Below are 18,035 nucleotides of genomic sequence, written 5' to 3'. Positions count from 1 at the left end.
GTATATCTGGCAGAATCAGTATTGGGTCTATAGTCAGATGTTTCATTAACTCCTGAAAACTGGCTTCACATTCTTCCATCCATTTAAATTTTATATCCTTCTTCAATAGCTCTGTCATTGGCTTCACAATCTTGGAAACATTCTCAATGAACCTCCGGTAGTATCCTGTGAGTCCAAGAAAACTACGGATCTCGCTAACTGAAGTGGGTGCCAACCATTCAGTGACTGACTGAACCTTGGTGGGGTCTACTACTATACCTTCTCGTGATATGACATGTCCAAGGAATCCAACTTCTTTCAACCAAAACTCACATTTGCTGAACTTGGCATACAACTGATGTTCCCTGAGTTTCTCGAGAACTAAACGCAAATGCTCTTTGTGCTCCTCTTCATTCTTCGAATATACCATTATATCATCAATGAACACCACAACAAACTTATCCAAATATTCCATGAACACCTTGTTCATCATGCTCATGAAATAGGCAGGGGCGTTAGTCAGTCCAAATGACATGACCGTATACTCATATAACCCGTACCTTGTGGTAAATGCGGTTTTAGGTGTATCCTTTTCCCGGATCTTCAGCTGGTGATATCCTGATCGCAGATCGATCTTTGAGAACACCTTAGCTCCTTGCAACTAGTCAAACATATGATTGATCATCAGCAGTGGGTATTTGTTCTTGATGGTCACCTCATTCAATGCACGATAATCAACAACCATCCTTAGAGACTTATCCTTCTTCTCAACCAAAAGTACTGGGGCTCCCCATGGTGATGAACTCCGTCGGATGTAACCTTTCTCCAATAACTCCTTGATCTGCTTCTTAATCTCCTCTAGATCATTTGCGGGCATCCGGTAGGGTCTCTTTGATATTGGCCTGGTACCTGGCAATAGCTCTATCAAAAACTCGATGTCTCGATCTAGTGGCATGCCTGGTAACTCCTCTGGAAAAACATCTTGGTAATCCTTCACTCCAGGCACTTCCTCCTGAACAACTCCCGTGAGGGTATTTACTTGGATACTCCTAGGCGCATGTCTAGATACATACTTGATCCTTTTTCCCTAAGGGTGGTGAGAAAAATTGATTTGCTAGCACAGTCAATGCTTCCTCCATACTTTGACATCCAGTCCATGCCTAATATAACATCCAATCCTTGTGACTCCAAAATTATTCGGTCTGACAGAAAAACATGGCTACCAATGGTTAGGGGTATCTGGTCGCACCATCGGCTAGCCATATACTCTACTCCAGGTGAACATACTAACAGAGGGGTCCTAAGGGTTTGGGTTGGTAGTTTAAACTTATTCACGAATCCCCTTGATATGTATGAATGCGATGCACCCGTACCAAAAAGAACAACGGCGGTAAAAGACTTAACCAAAAACTTACCAATAATTGCGTCTGGCTGCCCTTCAACTTCCTCCATGTTAACTGGTTCACTTGTCCTTTGTTGAATGGATTAGGCTTCTTCCCAGCGCTCCCATTACCGTTTCCATTCTTCGCTTCAGGGCACTCCGTGGCATAATGTCCAGTCTTTCCGCACTTGAAACAAGTAACGTGGCTTAGGTCTCTCTTGGCGGGTGTGGCTGGATTGGAACGGTTTTGATTGCTGCTTGCTCCATTCCCATTCCCGTTCCTTGGGCCAGTATGATTATGGGTACTTCCTCCATTGTGGGTGTGGCCTCCATGGTTATGAACAAGTCCTCCCGAGTTCAGGGTTTGACGAGGCTTCTGCTGAGCTCCTGAGTTATACCTTCATTGTCCATACTTCCTTTTGCGGCTCTCAATTTGCTGCTGCTTCCCTTCAATCATAAGAGCCTTGTCTACCAACTCCTGGTAGTTGTTAAATGTTGCCACCATCAACTGCATGCTCATCTCATTGTTCAGCCCTTCCATAAACTTCTCCTGCTTCGCGGCATCTGTGGCCACATCGTCAGGGGCATAACAAGACATCTTACTAAATTCATGCACGTACTACCCAACAGTATGGTTCCCATGGAGCAAGTTGCGAAACTCACGCTTCTTCATGCTCATAGCTCTTATTGAGACATGGGCGGTGCAGAATGCTTGCTGAAACTGATCCCATGTAACGGTGGCTATAGGATAGGAGACTATGTAATTCTCCCACCATGAGGCTGCCGGTCCATCCAACTGATGTGCGGCAAAATACACCTTCTCAGCATCTGTACAACCTGTAGTGGTTAAATCCCTTCCAATCCTGCAGAGCCAATCATCTGCCACTATTGGCTCGGTGCTGCTGGAAAACACCGGCGGCTGCAACCTCAGAAAGCGGGCTAAGTTGTCAACTGGTGGTGGGTTGTTGTTGTTGTTGTCGTTGCCTTGATTCTGAGCTAACAACTGCATCAGTGTATTCTATTGTTGGATCAACTGAGTAAGCTCCGATGGGAAAGTAAATCCGGGGTCATGTCTCGGAGGCATCTGAGGGTTTAGAGGGAAGAGAATAGAATAGAATGAGGTCTGGTGAGTAAAACACTACCCATATGCACATGAGACAAACACAATCATATCACTCAATCAATCAAGCAAGGCATACAATCGATCTAACTATCGTTAGAAAAGTGCTCGGACTATACTTTATACATGGTGGAATACTACTACTGATGTGGTGGTCTACTAGAAATATTGATCAATCAAAGACTCCATGATGTCTGCTCCAGCTTCATCTTCATAGTCATCATCGCTATCATCGGGGTCTGAGTCGGTGTCGTCGATGATGATGTAGTCCTCAGAACGAATCTCCTTGGGTTCTTCGTCTTCTCCTCCTGGCGCGGGGTCTCCCATGAATACTCCTAGCTTCATTTCCAGATCATCATTCTTCTCCACTAGTACGACGATTTCCTCCTCATAATCTTCGCGAGTAGCCTTGAGTTCTTCCTCCAGTTCTGTCATCCTTGTCATTGCCTTCTTCATATCTATCATGCCTGCGCACATCTGGTTCTCCTAGCGACGAATGTGCTGGTTTAACTCTTGGATGAAAGCGGTGATTGATCTATCCTTCCTGGTGCTGATCATCTCCCATTGCTCATCTCGGCGCCCACAAATCTGATAGATAGTATCCTAAAGCTCCTTATGGTAAACTTCTCCAATGCGTACCATGGTGATGTGAGCTGCCATACTCTTTCCTAGACTCCAGGTTGGTGCATCAAAGGAAAACTATATGGGTTTGGTGACAGGCACGAATGTCCTTCCTGGAACTTGAACTTGTATCATCCATCGCTCCTCTTCTGGTAAAGTGGTGTTGTAAGTCCCGGTGAAGCTTGGTATCTCAATGTTCGGGTACTTAGTGACTTCCTTCAAGTGTCGTCCAAAAGGTGCGTCTTCATCCGGTTGTGCAAACTTGTTCCTTGCGTCCGCCATCCTAAAGAGTAGAAAATGCAGAGGAGTTAGAAATGAGAAGAGAGTGGTGATCTAGGGCTTTAGCTTAGTAGTCGTGTCCTACACTCAGCGTGTGCTCTAATACCAGCTTGCAGCGACCCGACCTCAAACGGTCAAATCTCTGTGCTCCAGTGTCATCCCTGGATCGGTAATGCTGACACACACAGTACTCGAAGGATTTATAACAGAGTAGCAATCACACACTTATTACATCGAATGTCTCAACAGAGAACTTATTACAATAAATATGGCTTAAGGCCATCTAATACGATAACAGCTGAGCTGTACGGCAACAACCTAACGAACCTTACTCCTCGTCTAAAAAGTCTGCAACATAATACGTTGAAGCCCGAAAACGGGTCAGCACATGGAATATGCTAGCAATGTAACATAGTAGAGCAAGAACAGAATAATGCTACCACTATATGCATATTTTGCTGGTGGAAAGCTCTATGGTTAAAGTTTTGCAAAAAGCCAATTTTTCCCTACAACAAAGGAAGAGATTTTATTTAACTATCATGGTAGTTGAAACATCATTGAGAAGGTTCCTCCAACTCAATCCCACTAAAAGTAATTATCAACCCAACAATATTAATTTCGAGTGATGAGATACATATGATAATCCAAGTACTAGATGCTCAAGATGTCCATAACCGGGGACACGACTAACCATGATTAGTTTGTACACTCTGCAGAGGTTTGCACACTTTTCCCCACAAGACTCAATCTACTCCATTGGATTTCTCGCACTACCTGGTGTTTGAGAAATGGATGACCGAGACACAGTCTTTTAGAAGCATTAACTCTCTACTCCGGATAGACTATACCACCTACAACCCACTACCTGCTAGTCTACCTCTTCAAGAGCTTCACGCAACTTAATCAACTATGCTAGAGCCCATAATAGCTTGTGGCTGCACATGGAAGTTTCTAGCATGAAATATCTCAGTTCCCTTTGAGCCTGGGTGGCGGACCTTAGGATTATCACATGGGTACTCCGGCATATCCTAGGACAACACTGGATTCTCCAGGTGCCCAACAAGCAATCCACCTAGATGTGTATTAAAGTTGCCACCTTAAGTTGAACCATTAATTAACAATCTCGCATCTTTCATGGTTTCACTCAAACCCAATCCACGTCTACGAGCATAGCATGGCAATATAAGCAATACGTAGAAGTAACTCCCAAGGGTTTGATAATGAACATGTGAGTAGGTACTACCTCATCTACTTCCCAATCCCACATGTTATCAAGTCCTAATCATGCAATGTCTGAGGGTTGAAACTAATGCATAAAAACTAGGTGATAAAGGGATATGATCGAAGTGTTACTTGCCTTGCTGATGATCCACAAAACCTAGAGACTCGTAGTAGCACGCTTCGCACTACGGGTGCTCTATCGCAAACAAACAATAGCATACATAAGCAATCAAGTAAAGGTGCACGGGTAAAACTCAAATAAGAGATCTAACCAGAAAGTTCAACTTAACAACTCCGGTTTGCAAAAAGAATCAAATCAAACGGAGCAACGAAACTCGAACTACGAAAGAAACAAGATCCGATTACTGATCTGGACTAAGGTCAAATTTTACTGTATCAAAATCTTGTTCAAGTTGGTTAAATGGAAAGAGGCTTTCGAGATGAAACTCTAGGTGCTTGAATTGCCTGATTTCGATAAACGGGCGAAAAGAGAAACTAAAACGAAAATCGGATCATAAATCACGATTGGAAATAATCGCAGAAAATCCGAGAAAAAGAAAAAGTGACTAATAGGCTAACGAATGAACGTTCGCTGTCTGTGGCTAATGAGTGAACACCGTTAGTTAAAACGAACGTACGGACGAACATCCGCTAAGTAATTAAAAGAAGAAAACCGGCGAACCGATCTATTAAAAAAACCTAGGGTTTTAAAAAACGAACCGATTTTAAAATAAAACCGAACGACGGCGGCGGCGGCGTATACCTCCGGTGAGGCTCCGGCGAGGCGGGGCGGCTCCGGCGGGGTTCGGCTGCCGCGATGGGGCAGCAGCGAGGCGGCGGTGTGGCGGCGAGGCGCTGCGGGCGGCGGCTTTGGGTCCCGAGGGGCCCCGGGCTCGACTTATAAGGGGGGTGGCTTGCGGGAGGGGGCGGGGCGGAGTCCCGGGCGGCGACGGCGCGGCGGCCGTGTCCTGGCCAGACTCGGGCACGGGAGGCGGCGGCGCGGTGCGGGCCGGTGGCCTGGCTCGGCTGGGCCTCGGCCGAGTCGGGCACGGAAGAAGTTTTTTTTAAGAATTCCGCCGAGAATAAATCCTAGAAAAATAAAGAAAAATCTAAAAATGCAAAAACAAAATTTCACCGTCTAAATAAAATATTTAGAACAAGATGAACATTTTCTTGGCCCTAAAATGTAATTTTTTGAAAACGTGCAATTTTTCTAATGCAAATAAAATAGCAATAAAATCCGGATAAAATCAAATATTTGATTTTAATATTTTTCCTCCAATATTTCATTTATTTTGGAGAAGTCATATTATCTCCTCTCATATATTTTAACATGAAATATTTTTGGGGAGAAAAATAATTAAAACCAAAAATCCTTGTTTCAATATTTTGATAAAATTTCAAATATGAAACAGTGAATTCCCCAACTCTCTCTCCGAGGGTCCTGGAGTTGCTTAGGATTTCGAGGATCACGCCAAAATGTAATAAAATATGATATGCAATGATGACCTAATGTATAACATTCCAAATTGAAAATTTGGGATGTTACACGCCCCCTACATTATGACAAGTATTTATCCCTAAGCTGCAAAAGCCACACATTATCCCAAATTATAATCAAGGTTCTACATTATGATATCTTCTTCAAATATTCGAATCCACTTTTTTTATAATGAATTGTGATCTTTGTTCGTCTTTTACACCATCACGATCCTCTTCTCTTTGTAGCTAGCTAGCGCTAACTTTCTATCATGCATGCACATGCTCACCCCCTCTCACCCTCCCTTAGCGTCCCCTCCATCGCGCACATTCATTACTTATCTTTAGGTCATTCACCCTTGGTGTGTGTAGCTCCCCGGCTCCTTCTTTCCGGCACACACGGGTCGATATACCTCTGTAGCCAAGTGTGCCTACCACAAACACACACTTCCCCACTTCTCTTCTCACTGTCCATGCCCCCTATGTCCAATACGGTTCCACGCAGGTGCACACTCCTGCCCCTCTTTTCATCGATGTCATACTCGCACAGTCCTCCCCCTTGACATAGTAGTCCTCTCGCACCACCTCCTAGCCGCACCCTCTCCCCCTGTCCGTCTCTCCTGACCTTATTTGCTTCTAACGCATGCATGCATGTATACGTACCGATCTCCCTACATATAGGTAGGCCGACTATAATTCTTTTCCCCACGCACCGATCGACTTACCTCACTAGTTATGTCTCTCCCTTTCTCGGACACACGATGATTGATCCTCCTATGTAGTTACTGATACGTCCATTTTGCATCATGCTTTTATATCGATATTTATTGCATTATGGGCTGTTATTACACATTACGTCACAATACTTATGCCTATTCTCTCTTATTTTACAAGGCTTACATGAATAGGGAGAATGCTGACAGCTGGAATTCTAGGATGGAAAAGGAGCAAATATTAGAGACCTATTTTGCACATCTCCAAAATTCCTGAAACTTCACAGGAGCACGTTTCAGAATATATATATAAAATATTGGGAAAAAGAAGTACCAGAGGGGGGGCCACCCACCGTCCACGAGGGTGGAGTGCGCGTCCTACCCCCCTGGGCGCCCCCTGCCTCATGGGCCCCCTTGCAGCCCTCTGATGCCCATCTTTGGCTATATGGAGTCTTTCACCGAGAAAAAAAATCATAAGCAAGCTCATGGGATGAAACTCCGCCCCCACAAGGCGGAACCTTGGCGGAACCAATCTAGGGCTCCCGTGGAGCTGTTTTGTTGGGGAAACTTCCCTCCGGGAGGAGGAAATCATCACCACTATCATCATCATCGATCCTCTCATCAGGAGGGGATCAATCTCCATCAACATCTTCACCAGCACTAGCCTCTCTCAAACCCTAGTTCATCTCTTGTATCCAATCTTTGTATCAAAACCTCATATTGGTACCTGTGGGTTGCTAGTAGTGTTTATTGCTCCTTGTAGTTGATGCTAGTTGCTTTACTTGGTGGAAGATCGTATGTTCAGATCCATTATGCATATTAATACCCCTCTGATTATGAACATGAATATGATTTGTGAGTAGTTACGTTTGTTCCTAAGGACATGGGAGAAGTCTTGCTATAAGTAGTCATGTGAATTTGGTATTTGTTCGATATTTTCATGAGATGTATGTTGTCTTTCCTCTAGTGGTGTTATGTGAACGTCGAGTACATGACACTTCACCATTGTTTGGGCCTAGAGGAAGGTATTGGGAAGTAATAAGTAGATGATGGGTTGCTAGAGTGACAGAAGCGTAAACCCTAGTTTATAAGTTGCTTCGTAAGGGGCTGATTTCGATCCATACGTTTCATGTTGTGGTTAGGTTTACCTTAATACTTGTTTTGTAGTTGCGGATGCTTGCAATAGGGGTTAATCATAAGTGGGATGATTTTCCAAGGAAGGATAGTACCCAAGCACCGGTCCACCCACATATCAAATTATCAAAGTACCAAACGCGAATCATATGAACGTGATGAAAACTCGCTTGATGATAATTCCCATGTGTCCTCGGGAGCGCTTTCCTTTATATAAGAGTTTGTCCAGGCTTGTCCTTTGCTACAAAAAGGATTGGGCCATCTTTCTACACCTTATTTACTTTTATTACTTGTTACCCATTACCAATTACCTTATCACAAAACTATCTATTACCGATAATTTCAGTGCTTGCATAGAATACCTTGCTGAAAACCGCTTATCATTTCCTTCTGCTCCTCGTTGGGATCGACACTCTTACTTATCGAAAAGTCTACAATAGATCCCCTACACTTGTGGGTCATCAAGTCTCTTTTCTGGCGCCGTTTCCGGGGAGTGAAGCGCCTTTGGTAGGTGGAATTTGGTAAGGAAACATTTATATAGTGTGCTGAAATTTACTGTCACTTGTTACTATGGAACATAATCCTTTGAGGGGCTTGTTCGGGGTATCTTCACCCCGACCAGTAGAGCAAAGAGTTGCTCCTCAATCTACTGAACCTAGTGAAAATGTTTAGTTTGAAATTCCTTTGGGTATGATAGAGAAACTGCTAGCTAATCCTTTCACAAGTGATGGAACATTACATCCCGATTTGCACCTAATCTATCTGGATGAAGTTTGTGGATTATTTAAGCTTGCAGGTATGCCTGAGGATGTTATCAAGCAGAAGGTATTCCCTTTATCTTTCAAGGAAAATGCATTGACATGGTTTAGGCTATGTGATGATATGGGATCATGGAACTACAACCGATTGAAATTGGAATTTCATCAGAAGTTTTATCCTATGCATCTTGTTCATAGTGATCATAATCTTTCCCTAATAATAAAGCACGGATTGACTCCGTGGGTTCACCGTCACAATACGCTTTCTTCTTATGTCACAATACGCTTTTACGATTTGTATAGGCAAAATCGTAATATAAACGAGGTGGTACTAATTTGAGGTCTCCTTGTGGAAGTTTTCATTTGTCACTCGTTATAGGATTTTAGTACGACGAGAAAAATGGATCAGCCTTTTTTCTCTCCGTCTCACATACCTGATTGGGCCTCTGGCCGTCCATCAGCATCCTGCGTATTGTCTAAAAAAAGCAGCCTGTGTTGTGGCCCAACAACGAAACAGGCAAAAAATAGCTACTGCTGTCAGGTATCGAACTCACCACCTACCATGGGTCTTCCTTAGGTAGATCCAACTGATCTAAGTCATGCTTGCATAAAGAGGACAAGTTTCACATATATTGTATAGTACCACCTCACCTCTTTGGGTATAATTTCACCTATTTATATATGAGTACAAGTTGAAATCAATAAGCTTCTTGAGAGTAATAAGGAGAGGGAATTATACAATTAAATTGGCTAAAGCACAATAGACACGCCATTGAAGGAGGGATTACTGGGAGAAAATGATGCCATTAAATGGGCTGATGCACAACGGCCACTCCATCCATGGAGCGATTAGTGGGAAATTTTTTAAGTTAGTGAATTAATTAATTAACTAACGAGGAAGAGGATTTGTGAGACATGGTTTGAAGGATTTGAACCAGCATTATGTGATTTTTCACTCGACGTTACTTGATTTTCTCATACTGTACATACTCTGATTTAGTTAATTCTAGGACCACTTCTCGAGAAAATATACAGACTAACTATATACTTCTAATATAAATTTGAAGGTTTTGTTGCATATTATTGATAAAACACATATAATTTTCCACAAAATAGAGCACACTATACCTGGCCATACCTCGGGCCGGGCCGGGCTTCGGGCCAGGCCTAGCCAAGCCCGACATAAAAAACCCAGGCCCGGGCCCGGCTCGGCCATCGGGCCTGTTTTCTGAGCCCGAGCCCGGCTCGAACACGTAAAATCCCGTCGGGCTCCGGGCCAGCCCGGCCCGACCTTCAGAAAAGTGCAAAATCGACGGGCCTAGCCTGGCCCGGCCATCGGGCTCAAAATCTAGGCCCGAGCCCGACCCGGGAGCAGCATCATGCAGGGCCGGGTCGGGCCGTGCTGGCCGGGCCGGGCTTCCCATGGCCAGGTATACATATAATACATATGGACTCGATTTTTTGACAAAAAATTACAGGTGTCTACTGTTCGACTCTATCACGTTGGATGTTAAGGAGACCATGGTGCAGGATACCTGTTTCAAATACGACCAGGGCTCTACCCATTCGTGCTGACACCGTCGAGATAGAGGTCAAAATCATGGATGGCGACGGACGACTTATTCAATACTAGGAACTCCATCTCGCTTGTTCTGTCAATCGCATACCCAGCGTCAAGATCACATTTGCACTCGCAAAGTTTTCAGGTTTTGCGTGGGAACTGAAATTTCATCAACAGTTCACATTATTGTGTAACTTCCCTAACTTTCATAGAACAACTCCAAAATTCACAGCCAATAGGCCATGTGTTGTCAACCTACTACAACCTTAACGTGGCTAACACATTTTTAATAAGGTTCATCATCCCATTCACCAGGAGGGCCTTGACTTCCTTCACTACTTATAAGTTTATTCGTTTAAATACACTGTCATCTACTTCACGGTAATTGGTGATTTACTTCGTAACGATGTATGCATCAACTTTGGTAATTGGTGATTTAGTTTGGACTTGGGAGGATGCATGCATCAAGTTGAACAGAGATTGGTGTTGAATAGATGTATAAGTTGGCCACCATTTGTGATGGTAGCAAACATTAGAATTGACAACTTGGATGGGTTGGGCATGCAAGCATTTGTTTCTCCTGTTGCAACCCACTTGCACATTTGCTATGAAAAATATATGAAGCGCTCTTGAACATAAGAAAAAGTGTCAATGACCTATCAGGATTTCATCAACCAAATTGTCCATCTTTTACTAAAAAAGCATAGCACCATAGGAGTGCAAGGAAATTTTATCCCGTTCCAACACATGGACATGTGGCGGACTGAGACGAGGAAGGCGGAATAAGTGGAGGCATGAGACGTGTAACAATCTCTCCCGTTGCAACGCACGGGCATTTGTGCTAGTTATATATATAATTTTTGGCCTCACGAAGGAGAAAGCATCGCTCAAGCTTGGGGGAGGCTTAAGTCAATATTATATTCATGCCCCAATCGTGAGCTCTCAAGAGAAATTATTATTCAAAATTTTTATGCTCGACTTTCTCTCGATAATCGCTCCATGCTCGATACTTGTACTGGCTCTTTTATGATGAAGACTATTGAATTCAAATGGGATTTATTGGAAAGAATTAAACGCAACTCTGAAGATTGGGATCTCGACGAAGGTAAGGAGTCAGGTATAACACCTAAGTTTGATTGTGTTAAATCTTTTATGGATACCGATGCTTTCCGTGAATTTAGCACTAAATATGCACTTGACTCTGAGATAGTAGCTTCTTTCTGTGAATCCTTTGCTACTCATGTTGATCTCCCTAAGGAGAAGTGGTTTAAATATAATCCTCCTATTGAAGTAAAAGTAGTTGCACCTATTAAAGTTGAAGAAAAGACTATCACTTATAATGATCTTATTGTTCCTAGTGCTTATATTGAGAAACCACCTTTCCCTATTAGAATTAAGGATTATGCTAAAACTTCAACTGTAGTTCGTAAGAGTAATACTAGAACACCTACTCCCTCTGAGAAAATTAAAGTTGAACCTGGTGTTGCTATGGTTAAAGATCTCTTGGCCGATAATATTGATGGGCATGTTATTTACTTCTGTGATGAAGCTGCTAGAATTGCTAGACCCGATACTAAAAATAAGCATAGACATGTTGTAGGCATGCCTGTTGTTTCTATTAAATTAGGAGATCATTTCTATCATGGCTTATGTGATATGGGTGCTAGTGCAAGTGCAATACCTCATTCCTTATACAAAGAAATTATGCATGATATTGCACCTGCTGAGATAGAGGAAATTGATGTTAAAATTAAGCTTGCCAATAGAGACACTATTTCACCAGTTGGGATTGTTAGAGATGTTGAAGTCTTGTGTGGGAAAGTCAAATATCCTGCTGATTTTCTTGTTCTTGGTTCCCCACAAGATAAGTTTTGTCCCATTATATTTGGTAGACCCTTCTTGAATACTGTTAATGCTAAGATAGACTGCAAAAAGGATGTTGTTACTGTTGGTTTGGGGGATATGTCTCATGATTTTAATTTTTGCTAAATTTCGTAGACAACCCCATGATAGAGAATTGCCTAGTAAAGATGAAATTATTGGTCTTGCTTCTATTGCCATGCCTCCTAGTGATCCTTTAGAACAATATTTGCTAGACCATGAAAATGATATGTTTATGAATGAAAGAAGGGAAATAGATGAAGTATTCTTTAAACAGGGACCTATTTTGAAAGACAACTTGCCTGTTGAAATCCTAGGGGATCCTCCTCCACCCAAGGGTGATCCCGTGTTTGAGCTTAAACCTTTACCTGATACTCTTAAATACACTTATCTTGATGAGAAGAGATATATCCTGTTATTATTAGTGCTAACCTTTCAGAGCATGAGGAAAATAAATTATTGAAAACTCTGAAGAACCATCATGCTACTATTGGATATACTCTTGATGATCTTAAGGGCATTAGTCCCACTCTATGCCAGCACAAAATAAAATTGGAGAAAGACGCTTGTAACATCCCAAATTTTCAATTTGGAATGTTATACATAGATCATTCTTGCATATCATATTTTATTGCATTTCATCTCGTGATCCTCGAAATCCTAAGCAGCGCAAGGACCCTCGGAGAGAGTTGGGGATTTCCCCAGTTTTCAAATTTGATTTTATCAAATTCTGAAATGAGGATTTTGGTTTTAATTATTTTTCTCTCCGAAAATATTTCATATTAAAATATATGAGAGGAGATAATATGACTTCTCCAAAATAAATGAAATATTGGAGGAAAAATATTAAAATAAATATTTGTTTTTATTAGGATTTTATTTGCAATTTTGTTTGCATTAGAAAAATTGCACGTTTTCAAAATTGCATTTTAGGGCCAAGAAAATGTTCATCTCGTTCTAAATATTTCATTTAGACCGTGAAAAATTTGTTTTGGCATTTTTAGATTTCTCATTTTTATTTTCTAGGATTTTGATTAGTTCCAGCGGAATTTATTTAAAAAAAAAGAGAGAAAAATGCGCAGTGGCTAACTGGGCCGAAGCCCAGCCGCCAGCCCACCTCCCCTGCGACGTCGTCTCCCTCAAGGGACCGATGCCGCCACGCCGCCCCGGACCGGAGTCCGGCTAGGACTCCGCCCCGCTGCCTCTTTGCCCCCTCCCCAAGGCATCCCCTCCCCTTATATACCCCCCCCCCCCCGCGACCACCACCCGCCACCGCGGCCTCGCCCCGCCCGCAGTAGCTGCCGCCTGCCGCTGCCGCTACCGCCTTGCCGTGCCGCGCCGCCACCTCGCCTCGTCGTCGCCGCCATGTCTTGCCGGACCGACGAGGTAGTTGCCGTTTTTTTAAAGAAAACCGATCCAGTTTTTTTAAAGAAAACCCTAGTTCGTTTTTTTCAGTTCACCGGTTTTTCCCATTTTTCTTTTTAGAGGACGTTTGTCCGTACATTCGTTTAATGAACGGTTTTCGCTCGTTAGTTACAGATAATGAACGTTCGTTCGTTAGCCTGTTCGTCAGTTTTCTTTTATAGGATTTTTATGCGGTTATTTCTGATCGTGATTTTGATCTGATTTTCGTTCTAGTTTATCTTTTCGCTCGTTAGTCGGAATCAGGCGATTCAAGCGCCTAGATCTTCATCTCGAGACACTCTTTCCGCTTAACCAACTTGAACAAGCTTTTGCTACTGTAAAATTTGACCTAGGTCCAGATTAGTAACGGATCTTGTTTCTTTCACCGTTTGAGTTTTGTTGCTCCGTTTGATTTGATTCTTTTCGCAAACCGGAGTTCTTAAGTTGAAGTTTCTGGTTAGATCTTATTATTTGAGTTTTACCTGTGCTTCTTTTCTTGATTGCTTATGTATGCTATTGTTTGTTTGCGATAGAATTCCCGGTGTGCGAAGCGTGTATTTGGAGTCTCTAGGTTACGCGGATCGTCAGCAAAGCAAGTAACACTTTGATAATATCCCTTTATCACCCAATTTTTATGTATTAGTTCCAATCCTCAAACATTGCATGGTTAGGATGACATTAACATGTGGATTGGGAAGTAGTTGATGAGGTAGAACCTATTGCCCTGTTACATTTAAACCCTTGGGAGTTACTTACGAATTGCTTATATTGCTATGCTATGCTCGTAGACGTGGTTTGGGTGAGTGAAATCCATGACAGATGTGAGATTGTTAATTAATGGTTCAACTTAAGGTGGCTACTTAAATACACATCTGGGTGGATTCAGGCACATGGAGTACCCAGTGTTGCCTGTATTTTTGGAAATCCCGGAGTACATGTGTGATCTTCCTATGGACCGCCACCCAGACTCAAAGGGAACTGAGATGATTCATGCTAGAAACTTCCGTGTGCAGCCACAAGCTATTATGGGCTCTAGCATAGTTGAGTAAGTTACGTGAAGCTCTTGAAGAGGTGGATCAGCAGGTAGTGGGTTGTAGGTTTGGTATGGTCTGCCCGGAGTAGAGAGTTAATGTTTTTGAAAGACTATGTCTCGGTCATCCGTTTCTCTAACACCATGTAGTGTGAGAAGTCCGATGGAGGCGATCGAGTCTTGTGGGGAAAAGTGCGCAAACCTCTGTAGAGTGTACAAACTAATCATGGTTAGCCGTGTCCCCGGTTATGGACATCTTGAGTATCTAGTACTTGGAGTATCTTAAGTATCTCATGACTCTGAATTAATATTGCTGTGTTGATAATTACCTTAATTGGGATTGAGTTGGAGGAACCTTCTCAATGATGTTTCAACTACCATGATAGTTAAACTAAAATCTATTCCTTTGTTGTAGGGAAAAATTTGCTTTTCGCAAAACTGTAACCATAGAGCTTTCCACCTGCTGACCCGTTTTCAGGCTACAATGTTCTTGATCTACTGTAGTGGTAGCATTATTCTATTCTTGATCTACTGTATTACTTTGCAAGCATATTCCATCTGCTGACCCGTTTTCGGGCTGCAATGTATTATGTTGCAGACTTTTCAGATGAGGAGTAAGGTTCGTTAGGTCGTTGTCGTGCAGCTCAGCTATGCCGTTGGAGTTGATGGACTCACTTTATCTTCCAAGCCTTCCGCTCTTATTGTACTAGATGGCCTTAAGCCATACTTATTATAATAAGTTCTCTTTGGAGACATTTGATGTAATAAGTGTGTGATTGCTACTCTGTTATAAATCTTCGAGTACTGTGTGTGTCAGCATTACCAATCCAGGGATGACACTGAAGCACAGAGACTAGAACGTTTGAGGTCGGGTTGCTACAAGATGGTATTAGAGCACACGCTGAGTGTAAGACACAACCACTAACCTAAAAGCCATAGATCACTATTCTCTCCTCATTTCTGACTCCTCTCCATTTTCTACTCTTTAGGATGGCGGATGCAAGGAACAAGTTTGCACAACCAGATGAAGAAGCACCTTTTGGACGGCACTTTAAGGAAGTCACTAGGTACCTAAACATAGGAATGCAAAGCTTCACCGGGACCTACAACGCCACTTTACCAGAAGAGGAGCGATGGATGATTCAAGTTCAAGTTCTAGGAAGAACCTTCACGCCAGTCACCAAACCCATAGAGTTTTCCTTTGATGCACCAACTTGGAGTTTAGGAAAGAGTATGGCAGCTCACATCACCATGGGACGCATTGGAGAAGTTTACCAAACGGAGCTTAAGGATACTATCTACCAGATCTGTGGGCACCGACATGAGCAATGGGAGATGATCAGCACCAGGAAGGATAGATCAATTGTAGCTTTCATCCAGGAACTAAACCAGAACATTCGACGCCAGGAGAATCAGATGTGCGCAGGCATGATAGATCTGAAGAAGGCGATGACAAGGATCACGGAACTGGAGGAAGAACTCAAGGCTACACGTGAAGATTATGAGGAGGAAATCATCATACTAGTGGAGAAGAATGATGATCTGGAAAGGAAGCTAGGAGTATTCCTAGGAGACCCCGCACCAGGAGGAGAAGCAGAAGAACCCAAGGAGATTCGCCCAGAGGACTACATCATCATCGACGGCACCGACTCCGATCTTAGCGATGATGACTATGAATACGAAGCTGGAGCAGATATCATGGAGTCTTCAACCGAGGAATATTTTTAGTAGACCACCACATCAGTAGTAGTATTCCACCATGTAAATAGAGTAGTCCGAGCACTTTTGTAACGATAGTTAGATCGATTGTATGCCTTTGCTTGATTGATTGAGTGAAATGATTGTGTTTGTCTCATGTGCATATGGGTAGTGCTTTCTCATTAGACCTCATTCTATTCTAATCTCTCCCCTCTAAACCCATCAGATGCCTCCGAGACGTGACCCTAGATTTGCTTTCCCACGGGAGCTCACTCAGTTGATCCAGCAACAGAATACCCTGATGCAGTTGTTAGTTCAGAACCAAGACAACAACAACAACAATCCACCACCACCACCACCAGTTGACAACTTAGCCCGTTTTCTGAGGTTGCAACCGTCGATGTTTTCTATAGTAGCCTATAGAAGGTGCGTTTTGCCGCACATCAGTTGGATGGACCAACAGCCTCATGGTGGGAAAATTACACTGTCACCTACCCTATAGCCACGGTAACATGGGACCAGTTTCAGCAAGCCTTCCGTACAACCCATGTCTCAACTGGAGCCATGAATATGAAGAAGCGTGAGTTTTGCAACTTACGCCAGGGGAACCGTACTGTGGCTCAGTACACGAATGAGTTTAGCAAGTTATCTCGCTATGCCCCTGATGATGTGGCCAGAGATGCCGCAAAGCAGGAGAAGTTTATGGAAGGGCTGAATGATGAGATGAGTATGCAGTTGATGGTGGCAACCTTCAACAACTACCAGGAGTTGGTAGATAAGGCTCTTATGATTGAAGGGAAGCAGCAGCAGATTGAGAGCCGTAAGAGGAAGTATGGACAAGGGAGGTATAACTCAGGAGCTCAGCAGAAGCCTCGCCTAACCCCGAACTCGGGAGGACTTGTTCATAACCATGGAGGCCACACCCATAATGGAGGAAGTAACCATAATCATACTGGCCCAAGGAATGGGAATGGGAATGGAGCAAGCAATAGTCAGAACCGCCCCAATCCAGCCGCACCCACCAAGAGAGACCTAAGCCACGGAGTGCCCTGAAGGTAAGAATGGAAATGGAAATGGGAGCACTGGGAAGAAGCCCAATCCATTCAAGAAAGGAAAAGTGAACCACGTTAACGTGGCGGAGGTTGAAGGGCAGTCAGACGCAGTTATAGGTAAGTTTTTGGTTAAGTCATTTACCGCTCTTGTTCTTTTTGATACTGGTGCATCACATTCATACATATCAAGGGAATTTGTGGATAAGTTTAAACTACCGACCCAAACCCTTAGGACCCCTTTGTTAGTAAGCTCACCTGGAGCAGTGTTTATGGCTAGTCGATGGTGCGACCAGATACCCTTAACCATTGGCAACCATGTTTTCCGTCCGACCTAATTATCTTGGAGTCACAAGGATTGGATGTGATATTAGGTATGGAATGGATGTCAAAGTACGGAGGAAGCATTGATGGTGTTAGTAAGTCAATTTGTCTCACCACACCGGAGGGAAAAATGATCAAGTATATATCTAGGCATGCGCCAAGAAGTAGCCAAATAAATGCCCTCACGGGAGTTGTTTAGGAGGAAGTGCCTGGAGTGAAGGATTACCCGGATGTTTTCCTAGAGGAGTTACCAGGCATGCCACCGGATCGAGATATTGAGTTTTTGATAGAGCTATTGCCAGGCACAGGGCCAATATCCAAGAGACCCCATAGGATGCCCGCGAATGATCTGGAGGAGATTAAGAAATAGATCAAGGAATGGTATACATTCGATGGAGTTCAT

Source organism: Triticum urartu, chromosome 3A (assembly GCF_056163025.1).
Source record: "Triticum urartu cultivar PI428250 chromosome 3A, HENAU_Tu73, whole genome shotgun sequence".
In the NCBI taxonomy this organism is placed as follows: Eukaryota; Viridiplantae; Streptophyta; class Magnoliopsida; order Poales; family Poaceae; genus Triticum; species Triticum urartu.
Note: the sequence above shows the minus strand (reverse complement) of the source record.